Consider the following 9,067-nt stretch of genomic DNA (forward strand, 5'->3'; position numbering starts at 1 on the left):
TAGCTCCCTCTACTTTAGGGACCGTTTGCCATGAGTCCCGAATGGTATCTGATATGGGAAACATTTTCTTAAAATTAGGAGGGGGAGAAAACGGTATACCTGGTCTATCCCATTCCTTTCTAATAATTTCCGAAATTCTCTTAGGAACCGGAAAAACATCAGTGTAAGTAGGTACTTCCAAATATTTATCCATTTTACACAATTTCTCTGGAGGAATCACAATAGGGTCGCAATCATCCAGAGTCGCTAAAAACCTCCCTAAGTAACAGGCGGAGGTGTTCAAGCTTAAATTTAAATGACATAACATCCGAATCTGTCTGAGGTAAAACATTCCCTGAATCAGAAATTTCACCTTCAGACAATAATTCCCTGATCCCCAATTCAGAGCACTGTGAGGGAATATCGGAAATAGCCAATAAAGCATCAGAGGATTCAGTATTTACATTAATACCTGACCTACTGCGTTTACCCTGCAACACTGGTAATTTAGATAATACCTCTGTAAGGGTAGTTGACATAACTGCAGCCATCTCCTGCAGAGTAAAAGAATTAGACGCACTACAAGTACTTGGCGTTGCTTGTGTGGGCATTAAAGGTTGTGACACTTGGGGGGAATTGGATGGCATATCCTGATTCTCTTCAGACTGAGAATCATCCTTAGGCACACTTACTTTATTTAAAATATGCTTTTTACATTGTAAGGCCCTTTCAGTACAAGAGTTACACAATGTTAGAGGGGGTTGCACAAAAGCTTCTAAAAACATAGAACAATGAGAATCCTCAATGTCAGACATGTTGAACAGACTAGTAATAACACAAAAGTCGTTTAAACACTTATTTATTGCAAAAAATAAACATTTGAAAAAACATGTACTGTGCCTTTAAGAAAAGAAAAAGTGATCAATTTTTCCAAAAAGCTCAATTAACGTTAAATTACCTCCAAATTTAACTAAGATCGTTGGTTAATCCAAAAATTACTGCACCCAAAAGCAAGGGCAGAAATAAAGTTTTAAAGTACTTATATTCAACAACTAGTCAAAATATAAACAAAAAATACCCTCTGCACCTCGCCACAGCTCTGCTGTGGTGCCTACCTGCCCCAGGGTACTTTGAAACAAGTTTCCAACCCTTCAGACCAGCTATACAGTCCAGGAGCCACCGGAGTTACTGTTTGCTGCTGCTGAGCCTGAAGGAAGTGCGCATCTGAGCGCTTGAAAATAAGCCCCACCCCTTAAGGTCAATGCCGGAGTAGGCCCAAACACAACCACATGGGAATGCGGTTTTGCACCAAAGTTAATGCACAACACAGAATACAACCCCTCAAACCAAAAAACAAATACGTTTAAATGCCAAGAATAAAAAACGTAATACATCGTTTTTTAATAGTCTCCCATGTCACATGACACAAAGTCAACCAATGATAAATGTAATATAGGGACTCCAGTAATACCCCTCTTATAAAATAGGATTACTGCTTACCCCATTCCCATACAGGGAAATAATGCCAGCCGGTTCTGATACACCAAGTCTCCTCAAACAAAAAGGCTGCACATACCTTAATGCTGCTTGTAGCATGAAACTGGTCTCCACACTGAAGATGTCTCATGGTTACCTTCAGAAGTCTTGTGGGAACCAGCATGGATCTTAGTTACAACTGCTAAGATCATCAACCTCAGGGCAGAAATCTTCTTCCATATCCCCCTGAGGAAAATAGTATGCACCGGTACCATTTAAAATAAAAAACTTCTTGATTGAAGAAACTAAAACTAACACCTCACTTTACCATGTCTTCCTAGTATAACACAGGCAAAGAGAATGACTGAGGGTGGAGGGATGGGAGGGGCTATTATATACAGCTCTGCTGTGGTACTCTTTGCCACTTCCTGTTAGCAGGAGGTTAATATCCCACAAGTAAGGATGAAATCCGTGGACTCGTCATATCTTTGTAAAAGAAAGCTGAAATCTGACCCTTCAGATAACTCACAGATTAACCTTTATGTAAGCCTTCCTGCAGGAACTCGAACTCTAAAATAATTTCAAAGGGAACCTTTCTGAGAACACCACAAAAACAGGGAATCAAACTTTTCAGAAAAACCTCTCTGAAACAGAATGAACTGTTCACCAGCCATGCCATCTAATTCAGAGATTTGAAATCTTGATAGGGCCTTGAGAGAAAAGATCCTTTCTGAGAGGAAGCCTCAAAAGGCAGGCACAAGGACAACTGCACCAAATCTGCAAATCAAATCCTGCGACGCCACGCTGGAGCAATCAGAAGTGCTGAGCCTTGTTCCTACTTGATCATGGCCATCACCCTGGATAGCATAACAAATGGAGGAAACGCCTAAATCAGGTTGAATGACGAAGGGATCACTAGGTCATCTATCAGACTTGACCGAGGGTCTAGAGACCTGGCACAATGCTAAGGCAGTTTGTGATTCAAATGGGAGGCCATGAGACCTCTCTCTGGCAGACCCGAACACTGCCTCACAATTCAGTCGAAAAGTTTGTAATTTAGAGACCATTCCCCTGGGTCAATAGTCTGCTTCCCAGTTGTCCACACCTGAAATTTGGATGGCAGAAATCCTGCAATGGCAGTGTTTTGCCCAACTGATGATGCAGGAAAATTCCCTCATTGCTAAGGAACTGTGAGTTCCATCCTGAAGATTGACATAAGCCACTGCCTTAACATTGTCTGACTGGAATCTCAGAAAAGATTTGTATCTGCGGTCAGGCTAACTCTGGAGAGCCCAGAAGATTGCACAGAGTTCCAGAATATTTATTGGTAACCTCACCTCCTGAGGAGACCAAACTCCCTGTGCTCTCCAAGCCCCCCAGACTGCACCAACAACCCATCAGGCTGGCATCAGTGGAAATTACAAACCACACTGGATGAAGAAAAGAGGCTCCCTGAACCAGGGACTGCTGAGGCTGCCACCAATTCAATGACTGCCTTGTCTTGACATCTAACAGAATCCTCAGAGATAGGTCCTTGTTGTCCCTATTCCATTGATACAGCATCTGCAATTTGAGGCCTCGAAGATGAAACGTGGCAAATGGAACTGCATCTGAAGCAGCCACCATGAGACACCACAAATTTCATGCACTAAGCTACGTAGGGGAGAGGATTAAGCTGCAGAAGAGCCCAGGCCTGTTGCAGCTTCAGTCTGTGCTGATATGTCAGATAATGACATTGTCACAGAATTGATTTTGTACCCCAGAAAAGGCACTAGTTTGAGGGGTTAATGAACTCTTTTGAAGATTTATTTTCCAACCCTGACTCTGAAGCAACTGAAGAACCGTCTGAGACACAGCCAGATGAAAATAAGGAGCATGAACCAGAATGTCATCTAAGTAAAGAACGATAGATATTCCTTGAGCTTAAACTACATACAAACTGAGAGCCAGACCAAAAGGGAGGGCCACAAACTGATAATGCTTGTCTAGGAAAGCAAATCTCAGGAACTTGACACAATCCCTGTGAATAGGGATATGCAAATAAGCATCCTTTAGGTCTATGGTAGAGATAAACTGACCAAACTGCACTAAAGGAAGAAAAGTATGAACTGTCTCCATCTTGAAAGTAGGAACTTCCAGGAATTTGTTCAATATTTTTAGATCCAAAATAGGCTGAAATGTACCTTCTTTCTTTGGTACTATAAAGAGATTTGAATAAAACCCATGGTTAAATTGTGAAGGTGGAACTGGAGCAATCACCCCATTAGGTCCTAATCTCTTACACAAGCCAAAAAAGGTTTGGCCTTTAAAGGATCTCAAGGGACTAGAGATAGGAAGAATATTCCCCAAGAGGACTTGAACAAAAACCTAGGCCTAGTTTCCATTGAGGTGTTAAAGTGTGAAAACTGGTGGTAACACAAAAAAAGTCTCCATAGACTTTAAATGGAGATAAATGTTTTCATCACGTTTCCACAATTAACCACCTCAATGGAAACTAGCCCTTATTCAGTACCCCTGTGAAATGTTTAATACCTAAACATATCTCTCCCAAGCCTCCTGAAAGAAACCAGGAACTGGTCTGGTATGGGGACCACACCTTCATGCGGTCTTGAGAGCTGGGGTAGACTTCTTGGACTGTTTGTTTTTAGGCCAAGAAGAGTTGGACTTCCAGGATGATTTAGAGTAGCTAGAACTCTGAGCAGGGGAGGCATATTTCTGAGACTTAGATTGTCGAAAGGTACCTGCAGATCTAGGCTTACCTTTAGATTTGTTATCCTGGGGTAGAAAAGTTTCCTTACTCCCTGTGACTGAGACAATAATAGCATCCAGTCCATATCCAAACAGAGAAATACCCTGGAAGGAGAAAGCAGTCTGCGTTTAGAAACGACATCAGCAGACAGACTTAAGTGACAAAGCTTGCCTAGCTAAAACAAATAATGCAGTATTCTTAACATTAATGCAAATAGTTTCCACTGCTCCATCACAAATAATGGATTTTGATATTATCACGAGTTTAATATGATACTGAATCTCATCCAGAATGGTTTCCACAGAGAGATTGTCTCACCAGAAAGCCGTGGCAGCAGCGACACAGGCTACACTGACTGCAGGCCTAAACATGTTTTCTAGCTAAAAGGATCCTTAAAAGAGAAACTATCCTCCAAAAGGAGTACATCTGGCCTAAGTGGAAAAAGCTTCATCTTACCCAAGAAACAAAGCCTCCCAAGTTTTAACAGAGAGGAAACATAGATTTAAATTTGGAACATGGAACAAAAGGAATACCTGGCTTTTGCAATTCCTTTTTTCCTAATTTCCGAAATTGAATCAGGCACAGGAAAAGAGGAAGGCTGCTTTGTAACTGCCCTAAAACAAATGTATCAATCCTTTTGACAGGTTGGTTATGCATTATCTATCTTTTTAAACAATACAAATTCTGGAGTAGACTGTCCCTTTAAGGTAAGTAGTTTCACAACCCACTCTGAGAAGTGGTTGTGGACTATACTATACACCTTAATTGTACCATAAACAAACTGTGCCAATTTATGTCTGCTTCCATTCTATGTGTTTTCTTTTAAGAGACAGTCTCTGTTACTATATTACATTACAATGTAGGATGCAATTTAGCAGTAGTAATGTAAGCTGACTGTCACTAATTATATCTGCTTAAAGTGCCATAAAACATGTTGAGATCTGTGCATATCCTAAAAGGGCTAATTAAGTAAAAATTGTTTGCATACATTTAAAAAAAAATTGCTGGCAAGTATTTAAAAAAATAAATAAAAAATAATAAAAATTACTTAGATAGCCATGCTGTCTGGAGTAGTCTGATCCACCCCCTTATCAGTGTTTAGCTTCAGAAACACAGGCATTGTATTTCAACTGAGTTCACAGCTGCTTATATGCTTCTAGGCATGCTCCAGTAGATAATGAGTATACAAGCCTGCATTCTACCAAAGCAAAGGTAGATATAGATACAGCCATAGAAGGAAATGTGTGGGGTTAGAGCTGTACAATTTGGAAACTTAAAAAAAAAGGGTTAATGGTGAGGCACTGCAGTTTAAATTTGCAGGTACAGTAATTAAAGTACATATTATATTTTGTCTCTATCCCAACTTGTTTTATGTCCTTTTAAAGATCAAAAATACCACTTCTAATAATGACTGACCATAAAGATCAGAATGCTCAGAAGGCTGAATTATTTATGTTAAATAAAAAAATAAGGTAGGTACTTATTCTAGGTACCATCTAATAAATGATTCTAGAAAGCAACTTCCAGGTAACATTTCTTCCCCCAATCATTTCCAGTCTGTCTTTGCACTATTTTCAGTAGTTCTGCAAAGCTTATGATTTCACTGTCCGTGTGAGCACGTGGTTTATCCTTTCTACTCAAGCCAGAATTTATTAGGATTAATCAACCTGGAGTGAACATGGTGTTTATGCACCAAACCTTTAAACCCGTCTCATTTTCCTTTGTTAACCTTTCATCAAAATGGCCCTTGATTTATCAGCTCAGGTTTCATTTTACTCCATATACCATGGCTAATGGTCTCATTCATGCAGTAGATTCCATTGGCGCTTCTTATCAGCCGTTCTCAACTGCCACTGCATTGCACTCTCATATCTTATCCATTTTAGTTCAAGGACAGTGTGAAAGGAAGTTTTCATTAATACAGAAGAGGGGTGAGACTTTTATATTATCTTATTGATAGGAAAAGAAATGGTTCTAATGAATATTCTTGTGTATCTAGACAGCAGAGAATATCTCTAATGAGGCCAATTAGACACATATGTGGCAGTGTTAGGCTTGTGTATTAAAGTATTAGATAATCATCTAAATTAATCTTTTCTGCTTGGTTTTTGACACTTTATAAATACACAGTATAATGATAATTAAGAGGTTCCTTTCTCCAAACAAGAACACTTCCATGCACTACAAACAGTGATATATACTGCAAACCTCCAGCCCACCACTGATATATACTGTACACCTCACAACTTATGTATGTGACATAAATGGCACAAGCCTCAGGTGAAATAAACGTAACTTGTATACAAATACACTGTAAATTTACTACATACTTTTTGTTCATTGATTTTGATCTTAGAATCATGTAACCATTTTTACAGATTCATTGGCTATATAGACATTATATACAGTGCAAACAGAAGCAATGAAACATAAACCAGTATAGACATTTTTATTATTGTGTGAAATTTAAACCGTACCAGCAAAGCAGAAAAACATGAAAAAACAGCACATTTCAATATCTTTATTTTAATAACAAAAACATCCTAAATAAAAGCTGTTGCTGTCGACAGAGGGTGACTGAGTCCCTGCAGATTTCATGATTTTGTTAGTTTCAAAAAATATTTTTCCAAGACATCTTGCACAAAAATATCCAGGTTAATTTCTCTCAACAATTTGGAACTGGAATTGTGAGAAAAAAACGGTGTCTTGATATCTGTAAAATATATTTTGGCCCTAATTTATTTTTTATTGAAATAAGAAGCAAAACTAATCAAAAGCAGATCTTACTGCTTCTTTCTACCCTTTGAAAAATGATTTAATACTCTTGAAACTTTAGTTTTACTTTTTGGTAGATGATGTTTAAAAACTCTATATTGGGTTAGAAAAGATTTGGCTCATTTTTTTTTCATGATTCAGATATAGAGCATGCAATTTTAAACAACTTTCTAATTTACTCCGATTATCAATTCAATATCAGTTCAGCACCTGGGCAGCGCTTGCTACATTTAGACACCAATCAGCAAGCGGTTTCCAGGTGCTGAACCAAAAATCAATCGGCTCCTAAGCTTACATTCCTGCCTTTCAAATAAAGGTACCAAGAGAATAAATAAAAATTGATGATAGGAGTAAATTAGAAAGTTGCTTAAAATTGCACGCTCTGAATCATAAAAGAAAAAAAAAAAAAAAGATTTTTTACAACACACCTGAGAAAAAAAAAGTGACTGAAACTACGTAAAAAAAAAATAAAATAAATTTTATATATATGTTTAACTTTTTAGCTTTAAGAAGACATTAAATGTAAGATTCAAAAGTGCATTATATTGGGCCAATATTGTTTTTTTTGTACAAAATGCAATATTTTCTATAACCAACAATATTAAGACCCTCTGATACCCAGGATTTGTCTTAGTTTACTTCATGAACCGCAGAGAGTCATCAGATCCCATCTGTGTCATAAGTGCAACATAATCTTCAGATTTCCTCTAAGGAAAAATGTATTTAACACCTGATGCTAACACAGGTCACTCCCATATAGTGCAACAGTATATTGAGCTTTCTTAGTGCCTTATTTATCCATTCAAAATGTTCCAACATTCCCTCTCTTAAGGTGAAAAGACAGGAATATGTATAAATAAATGTGTGTACAAATGTCTGGATAATTTATTGGACACAACCAATACTATTTAAAGTGATAGTAAATTTTACATGTTTTATAATCAGGTCTGGAATCTAAGAAATATTTTACAGGGACTTCAGTTGATCACTTCTAATGAAGATGCGCTATAACTTACTTTTTAAATCTAGCCGTGCCATTTTAATACCATACGCTCCAGCTGCCCACTTCAAAACTCATTTTTTGTGAGCTAACGGTTTGAAATTATTCTCCAATCGGCACTTGAGCTACAAAAAAAGTGCCATACGGCTAGGGCACTGATTGGAGAACAATTCAAATTGTTAGCTCACAAATAATATATGAGTTTTAAAGTGGGCGGCCGGAGTGCAGGGTATTAGAATGGCACGGCTACAACACATCTTCATTAGAAGTGATAAATTAAATATAATATAAAATATCGCTTAGATTCCAGACCTTATTTTAAAACATGTAAAGTGTATCGCTTTAATTAATTTTCTCATCAAGGGACACAGATAACACTGCAAAAACAGATTCTAAATTAGTATCATGCTATATTATGCTGTATGTATATGCAGCACTTTACATTGATATAACAAATACAAAGATTATATTAAATGTTTTTTAACATCGGTATGGAGTCACTGCTCCTAGGCGCTTACCATCACCTCCATAATAGTATCTTTTTTTATTATTACAATTTAAAATTTATTGGTTTATTATGCAAAAATATTTGTTTTTTCTAATGATGAAAAGTACATGGGGAGGGAGAGAATTTATTTTACCTTCTACTTGAATGTTCGCTTATGATATAAAGAGGGTCAATCCCATCTTTTAAATAACTTCCCATCTTGGTGTAGATAACATGCTTTCTTCAAGAGGAATATATAAATGGTTAACCTCATGCTACTCTGTAGAACTGTCAATATCAATCAAAAGATGCAACTTGCATAATAAAAATCACTAATTTAAAATTGTTGCAGTAGGTTTTAAATCTCTTTTTTTTTTGCACTTACTGGAATCCCTTAATGCTTAAATAGGTTTATTCTTACATAAAATAAAATGGCACTAATTACACATTATACTTTTCCATATTATCCCGTGCATTTCAAACCACAATTGCCATAGATCACAGGTTTATGTCTTTAAGTTACTGATCTGGATTTAAGTTGGAAATGGAATTAAATTATTGAATAAATATCACATTTTAAAATCAATCTCCCAATGAAAAT

At 37.2% G+C, this 9,067-nt stretch overlaps 1 protein-coding gene across 1 annotated transcript in view; it reads right to left on the reverse strand.

Moving 5' to 3' along the window:
* Window positions 1-6,639: 6,639 nt before the first annotated feature.
* Window positions 6,640-9,067, reverse strand: part of FASN (fatty acid synthase) — a 92,366-nt gene continuing 89,938 nt past the window's right edge. The window contains exon 43 of the mRNA XM_053705711.1: window positions 6,640-9,067. This exon is cut by the window's right edge and continues 822 nt beyond it. The gene's annotated coding sequence lies outside the window, so the exon portion shown is untranslated.

This window comes from Bombina bombina, chromosome 1, assembly GCF_027579735.1.
Source record: "Bombina bombina isolate aBomBom1 chromosome 1, aBomBom1.pri, whole genome shotgun sequence".
NCBI classification, from domain to species: Eukaryota; Metazoa; Chordata; class Amphibia; order Anura; family Bombinatoridae; genus Bombina; species Bombina bombina.